This window comes from Cyanistes caeruleus, chromosome 12 (assembly GCF_971803275.1).
Source record: "Cyanistes caeruleus chromosome 12, bCyaCae1.hap1.1, whole genome shotgun sequence".
Lineage (NCBI taxonomy): Eukaryota > Metazoa > Chordata > Aves > Passeriformes > Paridae > Cyanistes > Cyanistes caeruleus.
In genome coordinates, this window is record NC_141712.1 from 5,786,538 (window position 1) to 5,798,381 (window position 11,844).

The window sequence follows — 11,844 nt, forward strand, 5'->3', positions numbered from 1 at the left end:
CCTGGGCATCCCTGGCAGCGCTGTGCAAACGCTCCCGGAGCTCTGGCAGCCTCCTGCCCATCCCTGGGGAGCCTGGGCAGTGCCAGCACGTCTGGGGGAAGCTGAACCTTGCCCTGATGTCCCTCCCGATGGCAGCCCCGCCCGGGCTGGCCGGGCCGCGCTCCCCTTGGCCGGCGCTGCCCTCTGGTGGCACATGGCGAGCTGGGTGTGCGGGCCCGGCGGCTGGAGCACAGCCCCGCCGCACATCAGCACAGCCTGTGCGCCTCCTGAGACAAAAGAACTGATGGGAAATGCCCCGCAGCACTTCATCGGTGTTTACACAACGTTTCTGGGGAACTTCAAACTGTAACAGAATGTAAACCTGTTTAACAAACTCAGGTATGGAAACAGCAAAATCATGTCCTGAGAAAAGGAGTTACTGACCCAATAGTTCCGGGAATAGATGCAAAGCCAAGAGCAGCGTTGTTCTGTATTGACTGGCTGCTGTTTACCAAAGCTATCAGTGCTGATCCAATTAATTTCCAGTCTGTTTGTGTGGGCTACGCTTCCTGGCTCTTTCAGCATCCTATTATCTAGAGCAGGGCAAGAGATTGAAATGATTTGGTTTCCTCAGAACACTTAATTTTAAAAAGACACACTTGGGGTTCCCATATGGAACAAATACATATGCACCTCAACTTTTTTGTTCTTTCCTGTGAGAGTATGATCAAATAATTTACAACAGAGAAGCCGTGAAGGATGCCATCTGGCTACATTCTATTTTCATTATTCAGCAGTGACAAGCAGCTGTTTTAGCATGAACATTTTACCTGTGAATACTTTTTCTTTCATAATGTGACAATAAAAGCATTCACTGTAGCAGTGACTTTCATAATGCAAATTACTAATTGATACCACTAACACATTTATTGTTGTTTCAAGTACTTGGCAGGTGATTATGGCGTGTGGTTAGTATCATGGTTATGTGGAATTTACTGGGAAGCCTAAATTCATTTGAACAAATACGACCTGGAAAGTAGTTTTCAAATAGAGTAGGCAGAGACTTCTTGAACCAGCTTAAAGCTTAATGAAAGAGTAAACATGGGCTCTAATCGATAAAGTCACTGCTCATTTGTCACTCAGCTAATATTCCCCATGCAGCCAAAACACAAAAGTAAGTCAGTAAGAGGGATTTTCTGCAACTTATATTTCTGAAACAAAAATAAACTGGACTTTAGAACTGGTTCAGGTCAGATCTAAGAGTACAGTGCTTAAAGGAGACACAAAGATTTGCAAGTTCCAGTGTACAGTCTATATAAATGTTAGTAATATGAAATCAAACTTGCCTCGAGTGAAAACTTCAGGAGGTTATAAAATTTACACAGCAAAGGTGGCCTTCTAATATCCAGAATCAAAGCAAAAATATTACATGTGAGAACATTTTCAATTTTCAATATTTTCTCTGTTCAGAGAGCAGGCTGCCAAGGAGGAGTAATCTGTAGTCAAGGTTTCCCTATACAGAGATTACACATGCAAAAAATTCTATAATACAGTGAAGAACAGGGCATTTTGAAACAGAGCACAGCTCAGCTGGAAGCTACAGATCATATCAGATATGCATACAGTATTTACTTTTTCACTATAATTTCAGACACTGTGTTCCACAGTTCCACTGCTGGAAATGGTAAACTGAGAGTAGTGCCAATAATTAGTGCCTTGATTAGAAAGAGGCTTCAAACAAGTAGTTGCATTCATGCTGTTGATTTTAGCAAAACTAGGCTGAATTCTGTTTAAATGTGGAAAACAACATGAGAATCAACCAACAAATGTGTCAGCTAGAAAGGGCCACCTTACACTAGGAATTAGAAAAGCAAGGCTTTTCTCAGGATATGGAGCTCACAGGTGTATAGGAAATACAGGTGGGAATTCATAGAAGGAGGGTCCTGCTAACTACATCAAATAAGGGTCAGGTAGCCTCAAGGCACTAACAGTTCCAAAACACAACTACTACTTAATGTATCACTTAAGGTTGTGGATATGCCCATTTATCTATTGGAACACATTTTCTACATTATCCCAAGTGTCACCAGCCACAATCTGAAGAGCAACTGTGAGACTACAAAGCAACAAGAAAAATCTCCTGTTATTAGCTACTGTGTGCTCCCTTACAGGGCGAATTAATTGAATTAATGAATTAATGAACTAGTTGAATTAATGAAATGTACCTCATTCTGTAAGAATATCCTGTAATATGTTGCATGCAAGCTAGTTTTAGTTCAGTTTACAAGTAGGCCAGAAGCCAGAGAGAGCTTTCTTGGGCTCACCCATCTTTAAAATGTGAATTTTACAGAGGTGGACTCAGCTTCTGAATGGTTCAATAGGTTGTCAGTTCTCTGAGCTAGTTTGTCTCAACCTTGTCACTTGGGAAAGAAAAGAAGTTGTGGAGAGGGGAGGAGAAGTGTTCTGGAGGTTTTATTCTGATTTTTATTATTCTTTTAGTTCTCTTAATAAAACTTTCTTCACAATTTTCAAGTTTTGAGCCTGCTTTGCCTTCCTCCTAATTCATACCTCACAGCAGGAAATGAGTAAATAATTCTAGCAGGTGCACTGGCGATTTTAGCCAGTGCTAAACCCACCACATCTGACAACTGCACATAGGTTTCATGAGGGCCAAGAGAAATGGGGAGAAACTACATAAAAACTTGTGAACTGATGACCAGCTCTGGTATCCTGAAGCCTCATGACCACCTTCTTTTTTTCCCCTGGCTGGTCTGCATGCAGGTTTAGCTATCTGATATACAAATTTAATTATTTAGATAGCAGAAACAAAATCAAACCTTAACTGTGTTTTGCTTTGCATCGACCATAGAGGGCATTTGTGTGTTTGGACTCCACATTATTAAACTTGCCTTGTTTTCAAACTGAAAAGTCCTACTGAATCACAGTTCATCTACTTTCACTCAGGTAAAATCTCACTCCTTGTCTCCTTTCCCAGGACTAACTAGGTTTTCAACAATTATTTTGTTAATAAAAATAATTCTCTTAACACCTTAATTTTATTACTGACTGATGGGAATGGTTTAGATTCTAACCTCTGTCATCCATTTACAGCTTAGATTCTTAAGGAAGCACCCTGAAAGGGATGATCCCTATTACTCTTAGCTCAAGTATATGTGGAATAAAAACTCTGCACTTAAAAGCTACTTATACTACTGAAGTATAAAAAGAGCTGTATTTTCTTACAGATACAGGCTTTGAAATTCCAGATTAATTTGTGGTTGGATATGCTCTTGACTGTAATGAGTACTTGAGCATTCCTCCACTGCCAAGTATCAGGTACCTGCCTACCACAGGTACCCAGCAAGGATATTTGCTTCTACTCAGAGCTTCTCAACAATTAAAAAAACCTTCAATTTCTTCTAGAAACTTCTATTAAAGAACAAAACCATTTTTAAGGTGCCGAGTTGGTAATGCAATGTAGGTGCATAAAAAATGTTTGTGCTTCACCTTTTTATAATTCTGCTCCAGAAGTCTCATGGCTCAGCCGTGCTGCAGGACATTCTGAACCCCCAGGATGGTGAGCAGCACACAATCTGCAGCTCCATCTGAAAATAAAATAACCTGTAATATGACTTTAATTGGATATTTGTCTTAATTCAACTCTATGTTGCTCTTCTGTCACCGAGTCTTTTAAAGCAGACATGCAGAGCCTGTGTGAAGGTTTTCCATACACTTAAGGATGACATGTCTGTAAGATCTCTCTTCCCTTACTCCATTATAGCTTCCTTAAGCTGCACAGAGTAGTAGATTTGGAAATATCATAAACCAATAGGGCTGATCTTTTTTTCCCACCTTTGTTTTCAAAAGTACTTTCTTAATTCTGGTTAACTTGAAAAGTTTTTACTTAAAAGTCTTTTTACTAAGACAAACCAGTTCTGCTGAAGACACAATCTGTGCTACTGCTCAGCAGCATCAATGACTATGCATTAATTTAACAAACCTAAATTCTTTATAACATATAAACCTATATATTTAAGATAAACTTGGAAAGACTATTAAAATCACAAGTTTACTGCAAGTTGGAAACTTCCAACAATTATGGTTCCAGTATATTTTTATTACAATACTGGAATACAACTGAAAATCAGTCTTGCATTTCATTTGAAGATAAAGGTTGGTAAATATTGTACTTTGGCGGGTTTTTTTGTTTGGTTTGTTTTTTTGTTTGGTTGGGTTTTTTTAGCACATCTGTATTCTGAAGGAGAATGCCAAAGAGAAGTACAGGATGTGATGGATGTGATAAAGTCATTCTTCTGGAGTACTAATTCCTGGCTGCTGATTAGGTGATAAACTGTTAAGAATAATATGTTACAGTTGCTGTTTGTAAACTCCTTACTTACCTTGGACCCCTGTCCCAGGTTTACTTACCTTGTACCCCTGTCGCAAATTGCTGTACCCCATATTTTTGTTCCTTGTTCAGCCAGGCCCTGCCCCCTCTCCCAAGTTGCTGTACCCTGTGTTTCTTGTTCTGTGTTCAGCCAGGCACTGCCCCCACTGCTCCTAGACTCCCACATGGCAACATTGTATCCCTTTCCCAAGTTGCTGTACAGCCCTGAGGAGGAAGATGACATACTGACTTTTATGCAAACGAGAGAGACCAGAGACTTATGGGATGCACCCAGACTGGAAAAGACCCCAAAACAACGAGTCACGCAAAAGGGAAGGAATAGAACCAGCACCATCTAACAAGGAAGACCCAGAGGAGTCCCCTGGCTTCTTTCCAGGGGCCGACATAACCTCGAGGAGACTCGACTGGGATGACAGCCTAGACTACGAGCCCTAAAGAAGGAGTCTTCCCGGGGACTCCCGTGAGGAAGGAAGGCCCAGCTCTGTCCTAGTGACAGAGCTGCACGGATCCTCCTCTTCTGCGGTGTCCAGTGGGAGCAGTGGCGGTGTGCGCAACCCCTCGGGCCCCCACCCCAGAGCTGTGCTGCTTAATAAAGGCCTTTTTAAAAGGAGCTGGTCTCCTGGCCCGTTTATCACAGCTTGGGGGCTCGTCCGGGATAGCCACGCCCTGAAGAGGACCAGGGACGGGACAGCTGCCCACCCTATTGGGCCTCCGGGGGACAGCTGGCTATACCGGACCCAGAAGAACAGCCTGGGATCGACATCGCAGAAGAGCACCGGATTGGGTAAGCCACCGGTGGCGGGAGTAGGAGGCGAGTGAGTGGGTGTGTGAGTGAGACGGGGGCTGGCAGCTCAGACCCCCGGGGCGAGTGTGGACTGCCCAGTACCGCGGTTCCGGACTCCCGCGAAGGGGCCGGCCAGGAACGGCAGGAAGCGAAAGAGGCTCACTTGGGCCTAGAGAAACGAGTGAGGCGTCTCCTGGGGATAAAAGCCCCCCCTCTGAGTGCGCAGAGGGTACCTAAGAGAGTGAGTGGCGCACATAGGGGTAGGCCCCTCTACTGAAAAGGGCTAAACGGCCTAGGCTGCTCCGGGCGTGTGGAAGGCCTAGGTGAGTGAGAGTCACACGCAGGCAATCTAGGTAACTCCCGGGGTGGTGTGTGGGGGTGCCTAGGTTCGGTGTGAGTGAACACACCCCCCCCGCTTGGGTACTCAGACGACCTGACCGGGGAATTGGAATTGGGGGTCCCCAGGCCCTACCGGCACCAGGCGGTCAGCGAAGGGCCCTCGCTTCCCAGGGTCTGTGACACAGGACGTGCTGAAAGGCTCTAGTTGTCGCGGCTCAGTCTCGGCTCAGGGGGTTCCTGGGAAGGGAGGTCGTCAACCTGCTGCCGGAGAGCACAGGGGCAGGTAGTCTGCGCGGGCGGGCGAGGCAGCTAGAGTAATACACTCACGCATCCCTTAGCCGAAGCCATTCCCTGGTGGGCGGAGCGGCTAGGAGGCAAGGGGGAATTCTCCCACCACTCACTTACAGTCAGCCCTCGCGCAGAAGCTATTCTCACTGGGGAAGGGGGATAGTCAGGGAGCGGAGGGGCAGGGGGTTCCGGGGTGAGCCCTGCTGACCAAATCTTGTGGACGGCACTGAGACAGGGACGGGGGAAGGTCCCAGGAGCGTCTAGTGCTAGGGTCCCCTCGACGTCGACCCAGGAGTGCTCATAGTCTTCGCTGGCAAGGGGGTCAGGGAGGCGAGGCGCGAGGGGAACGGGATTGGGGTGTAGGGAGGGTCAAGCGGAACCTGCAAGCCCCGCTGGGACCTAACCCCCGGGGCAAGCGGAGACTGCAAGCCCCAGAAAATTCAAAGTGTGAGTGGAAGGCCGGCCGAGTGTAAGAAAGGGTGTGGATTCTTGTGTGAGAAGATTGAGTGTATTCCCTAGTGTGAAAGGAGGAGAGAGTGAGTTCCTAGAGTGTGAGTTTTTGTTGAGGTTTGAAAGGTCAGTTGTCCGTCATTAGAAATTTTCAGTTTGAGTAGGAGCACCTTTATAAAGTTTAATTTAAGTAAGGGCCAGTTTTAAGTTGGTTAGAAGTTGTGTTGTCTGTCAGTTCCAGTTTTATTCAGGAAAAGGCACCGTAAGTTTTAAGTGAAGGTCCAGAGATAGGAGGAGCAATGGGACAGTGTTTAAGTAAGAGAGTAGGTCCCAAGGGGAATGAAGAGGCCACCAGAACCATTCCCCCCGATAGCCCACTAGGGCAAATGTTAAATTGCTGGGATGCACAAGAGGCCACCAAGGGCCTAGACCGGATCAAGATGATCCATTACTGTATAGAGGTCTAGCCCAAACTAGAGATACAAGGACAGTGGCCTTGGTATGGTACTAAAGATCCTTGGATGTGCTCCCAACTGTACCAGCATCTGAAAACCGGAAGAACTGAGCCCAGAAAGAGTATCAGGGTATTCTAGCCATACCTGCACCAAAAACAAAGAGGGACATAAGAAAACTCTTAAGCCTTTTTAGATATTGCAAACTATGGATGGAACAATATACCCAGAGCATCAAGTTTCTTTATGAAAAGCTAGTTGATTGTGAACCCATAAGGTAGACAGCTGAAGATGAAGCGTAATTAAATCGGCTGAAGGTTAAGCTGTCCTCAGCACCAGTTTTAAGCCTGCCTGACTTAAAAAAAAAAAAGAATTTGATTTGTTTGTCAACTCTGAAGAAGGGACTGCATATGGGGTTCTGACCCAGGAATGGGGAGGATGTCGTAAGCCCATAGCCTGTCAATCCAAACTGCTGGACCCAGTAGCTCGTGGGTGGCCCACCTGCGTGCAATCAATAGCTGCTGCTGCCATTTTAATAGAAGAGGCCCAAAAGCTAACCCTACAGGGTAAGATCAGAGTCCACACACCACATGATTTAAAAACAATCTTGAGCCGAAAGGCTCATCAGTGGCTGACAGATGCCAGGATATTAAAATATGAAGTCATCCTAATGGATACTAGCAATTTGGAGCTAGTAACCTCCAAGGGCCTGAACCCGGCACAATTTTTGTCACGGGAGCCTCTGCCTGAATTAGAACATGACTGCTTAGAATTGGTAAATCTCCAAACCAAAGTGAGGGAGGATCTGGGAGATGTACCCCTGCCCTATGGGAAGGTACTATTTACTGATGGTTCCTCCAGGGTGGTGGAGGGGAAAAGATATTCAGGGTATGCAGTAGTCATAGAGGTAGGGGAAGGAAAACTAGAGGTCCTAGAAAAAGGGAGACTACCCCCCAGTTGGTCAGCTCAGTGCTGTGAGGTTCATGCTCTAAAGAGGGGTCTGGACTTGCTAGAGAGAGAAAAAGGAACCATCTATACAGATTCAAAGTATGCCTTTGGGATAGTCCATACCTTTGGTAAGATCTGGGAGGAGAGAGGCTACCTGAACTCCAAAGGGAAGAACCTGGCACATGAAGGGCTGATTAAATCAGTATTAGAGTCCTTGACCAAACCCACAGAGATTGCAGTGGTCCACATGAAGGGGCATCAGAAGGGAGACTCCTTAGAAAGCAGAGGGAACCGACTTGCTGACCAAGCAGCTAAAGAAGTGGCCTTAGATCCAAAGGAATCAGTAAAAGTTTTTAAACTGGATGAGGTAGTAACTGAAGAGGACGGAAAGAAGGAACCAATATTTACCAAGAAAGAGTGGGAAGTAATAAAAAAATTAGAACTGTCTCAAGGAGAACAAGGAGAATGGTTAACCTCAGATGGGCGAAAGTTTCTGAACAAGGCCTTAGCCCGGAAAATATTAAATGAGATACATGAACTGACTCATTGGGGAACCCAAGGGTTGTGTGATCATTTTCTGAGAGAAAACCTATACTTGGGAGCAACATCTAGCAAAGGGCCACCTGGTTAGTCAATACCAGAGATTCCACCAACCGAGCAGGTCCTGCCCAGTCTGAGTCTTTACATGTAGTAGACGGAGACAAAGTCCCAGTAGTACATGTCAGAGGTCTGCTAGGGAAGACAGTTTGGGTCAATTCTACCTTGGGCACAGACAAAACCCATTCGTGGGGTTGTCTTTGCTCAAGGACCAGGTTGTACATGGTGGATAATGCAGAGAGATGGAACAACACGATGTGTACCTCAGGGAGAACTGATCATTGGGTAAAAGGTTACTGCCATTGTCTGTATCTTAAACCACGCAGACATGAAACAGAAGGAAATGTGTAAGTGTTGAAGGTATGAGCAAGTGAAAGATGGTGTATTGAGTAAGTAAAATGAGAGAGTGGGGAATCCTGCAGCTCTCCAGCGTGGGGGGGGTCTGGATTCAGTAGCTTGTTGTGGGGCTTGACAGGGGCATGATGGATATACTGCTTGTATTTTTTGGGTGAAACAGAGGAGAAGTTTCTATGTATGTAAATGTGTGCAGAGTTGGAATGTTAGTTTTAGCAGTAAGTCGATAATAAGGGGATAAGGGGTGGAAAGTCCTGGGTTGATTATGATGTTAAATTGTATCCCCATTTGTCCACCTAACTCAGACCCAGGTTCTGTATTCTTAAAATTCCATCTGAGAGTAAAAGTGAGTGGAAAAGAAGCACCAAGTCTGTTATCAGACTGTACTTGCTCCCCCCGCATCGGGAGTTTTGACTACAGCACAGACAGACAACAAGACACAAATCGCCTTGGCTTTCCAACTAGCTGGAGCAGAGAGGTCTTCCTGGACTGTTTTCTTTCCCTTTTCTGAAACGAATTGAACCTGCTCTGGACTGGGGACTCGGGGGAGCACCGGGAGCTTGCACTCGTGGACTACCGGGAGCCCAGCCTGGGCAGTGGCATTTTCCAGCGCCAGAGGGACTGATAACAGAGCCAACACCGCCAGGAAAGAGACCCTCTGAAGTTCGTCATCTCTTCTGAATGGCGAGAGGTTTTGTAATTTGATATCATTCATTTTTGTGCTGGGTAGTGCTGTGCCTGTGAAATGAACAGGTTTTTTTTTTTTTCACTTCTCTCAGAGAAATCTCTTCCCGAACTTGTTGGGGGGTGGGGGGAAAAGAGCCACATGGGTTTGCTTCCCCGGGGGAGCCCCCCCTGGAAGTTTTCTCCCAAATTTGCCCTAAACCAGGATAAAGAGGCAGCCAGAAATAGACTGAGAGAGAAAGAATATAAACAAAGACTGCAGAACTCTGCCGAGTGAGTTGGTTTAAGTGGGAGTGTTCTTAAAGTTCTTGTGGTTGTTGCTGTTAAATATTTTGATGTTAGCAAAGTTAGTTGAATGAAACCCCCCCCACCATGAACTTCTCCCACAGAACATTCTCCAAAAAGGCAACTAAATTAAAGAAGGTGGGAGAAGAAGGACCATACCATCTCTCCTGATCCCCCAAAAAGACCTAAGAGGCAAGACCGGGTGAGGCTAACAGGGAAGGTGAGCCATGAAGCTCCCTAAAACAAAACTAGCTCATACCGGACTCTTAGGTGGACTGATGTTGGTCCAGCTGGTGAGCCTTGGGATGGGGGACAGTGGAGAAGCATGTATCCCCTATATGATGGAGAGGATCTAAGATCACTGATGAGGGTCCACACAAACATCAATCCCACCTGTTTTGATCACACCAAATTGGAAACCTGTCAGGAGGAAGGAAAGACATATTGGATTACTAGAAATACTGCCTCATTTAGGCAAGGTCTGCTTGGAGAATGCCCTGTAGGAGAATCCTGGCTCTGCTTTGAACAAGAGGGACTGAATGATGTAATAAAAGAAAAACAATTGAAGATAAAGAAAGGTGATCTGGATGAAACACGAGGTAAGAACCTATTCATTGACCTGATGGAGAAGAATCAGCAGAGGGTTAAACTTAACCAATTGTTGGGTATGTGGGAACACCCAGATGTCAGATATTTGGCCCTGGGAAGGGATCAGCCTAGCACCTTTAGACATTCTAAGGTGGAAATTAACTGAGCAGAAACCCCAGACAGGGAACAGGGGATGAGAACAATGGGATCTAAAAACAAGAGTGATTGGGGAAGAATGCATTAAAAGGACAGGGAGAAGATACAAAACCCCTGTGGGAAAAATGGCCTGCAAAAGATACCTGACGGTGAAACACTCAGGTAGCAGGTGGATTCCCCAAGAACCAAACAGGTACTGGGCCACTGGGAGAAAGGAAAGGGGGTGTATTTATCATGAGGGGTACAAACTGTATGAGTGCGCAGAAAAAGGAATAAACCCTTTTCGGGGGTTAAGAGAACTCTCAAAATACTGGGAACATCCTACAGACACACAGGACACTTTCTGGAAGGCCCCTGAGTATTTATTTTGGATTTGTGGGAGCACTGCATATACCCACCTCCCAGGGGATTGGGCAGGAAGCTGCACAATAGGGATAATAAAGCCTGCTTTTTTCCTCCTACCTAAGAAATCAGGGTCATACTTGGGAGTCCCCTTGTATGATGACTTAAAAAAAGGCAGTCGAAAGAGGAGGCATGTAATGGACCTAGGAAGCAATCAGAAATGGAAGGGGAAGATCTGGACCCCTGAGGAAATAATTAAGACATATGGACCGGCCATGTGGGCCCAGGATGGATCCTGGGGGTATCGTACCCCAGTCTATATGTTAAATCGAATCATCCGTCTCCAGGCAGTATTGGAAGTGGTGTCAAACAGAACTGCCCTTGCTTTAGACCACATTAGCACACAATTAGCACAAACCAGGTCTGTAGTCTATCAGATTCGGCTGGCGGTGGACTACCTATTGGCAGATGAAGGAGGCATTTGTGGAAAGTTTAATTCCTCTGAATGTTGCCTGGAGATAGATGATAAGAGTGAGGTAATCAAAAACATCTCAAAAGAAATACGAAAGATAGCTTATGTGGGCACCCAGGAATGGACTCCTCTGGTGAACTCAGACTGGTGGAATGACCTTTGGTCCTTCAAAAGAGGGTGGTGGGAAAAACAGCAATAAAGTTTCTTGTTCCTGCCCTGTTTACTCCCCTGCCTAATCAAGACAGTGACTACCACAGTACAAGCAAGCATCCAGATCCCTGAAATAAAAGATAAGAAGCAGGCCAGGATCATGTTAATGGAGACTCAAAGTCAGGATCGAGAGCACAAAACTGCCAGGGAAATATATGAGCAATATCGAGAATTAAGAGATAAATATTCCCAAGAGCCAGAAGTTAATGGTTGATGCGGGCTAGAGCCCGATCAAAATATAAGAGGGGGGATATTGTTAAGAATAATATGTTACAGTTGCTGTTTGTAAACTCCTTACTTACCTTGGACCCCTGTCCCAGGTTTACTTACCTTGTACCCCTGTCGCAAATTGCTGTACCCCATATTTTTGTTCCTTGTTCAGCCAGGCCCTGCCCCCTCTCCCAAGTTGCTGTACCCTGTGTTTCTTGTTCTGTGTTCAGCCAGGCACTGCCCCCACTGCTCCTAGACTCCCACATGGCAACACTGTATCCCTTTCCCGAGTTGCTGT

The 11,844-nt window shown here is 45.6% G+C and overlaps 1 long non-coding RNA gene across 1 annotated transcript in view; it reads right to left on the minus strand.

Annotated features, from left to right (window-relative positions):
• Positions 1 to 1,169: 1,169 nt before the first annotated feature.
• Positions 1,170 to 11,844, minus strand: part of LOC147650828 (uncharacterized) — a 130,809-nt gene continuing 120,134 nt past the window's right edge. The window contains exon 3 of the long non-coding RNA XR_015275522.1: positions 1,170 to 4,330. This is a non-coding gene — a long non-coding RNA (uncharacterized LOC147650828). The remainder of the gene's footprint in view (positions 4,331 to 11,844) is intronic.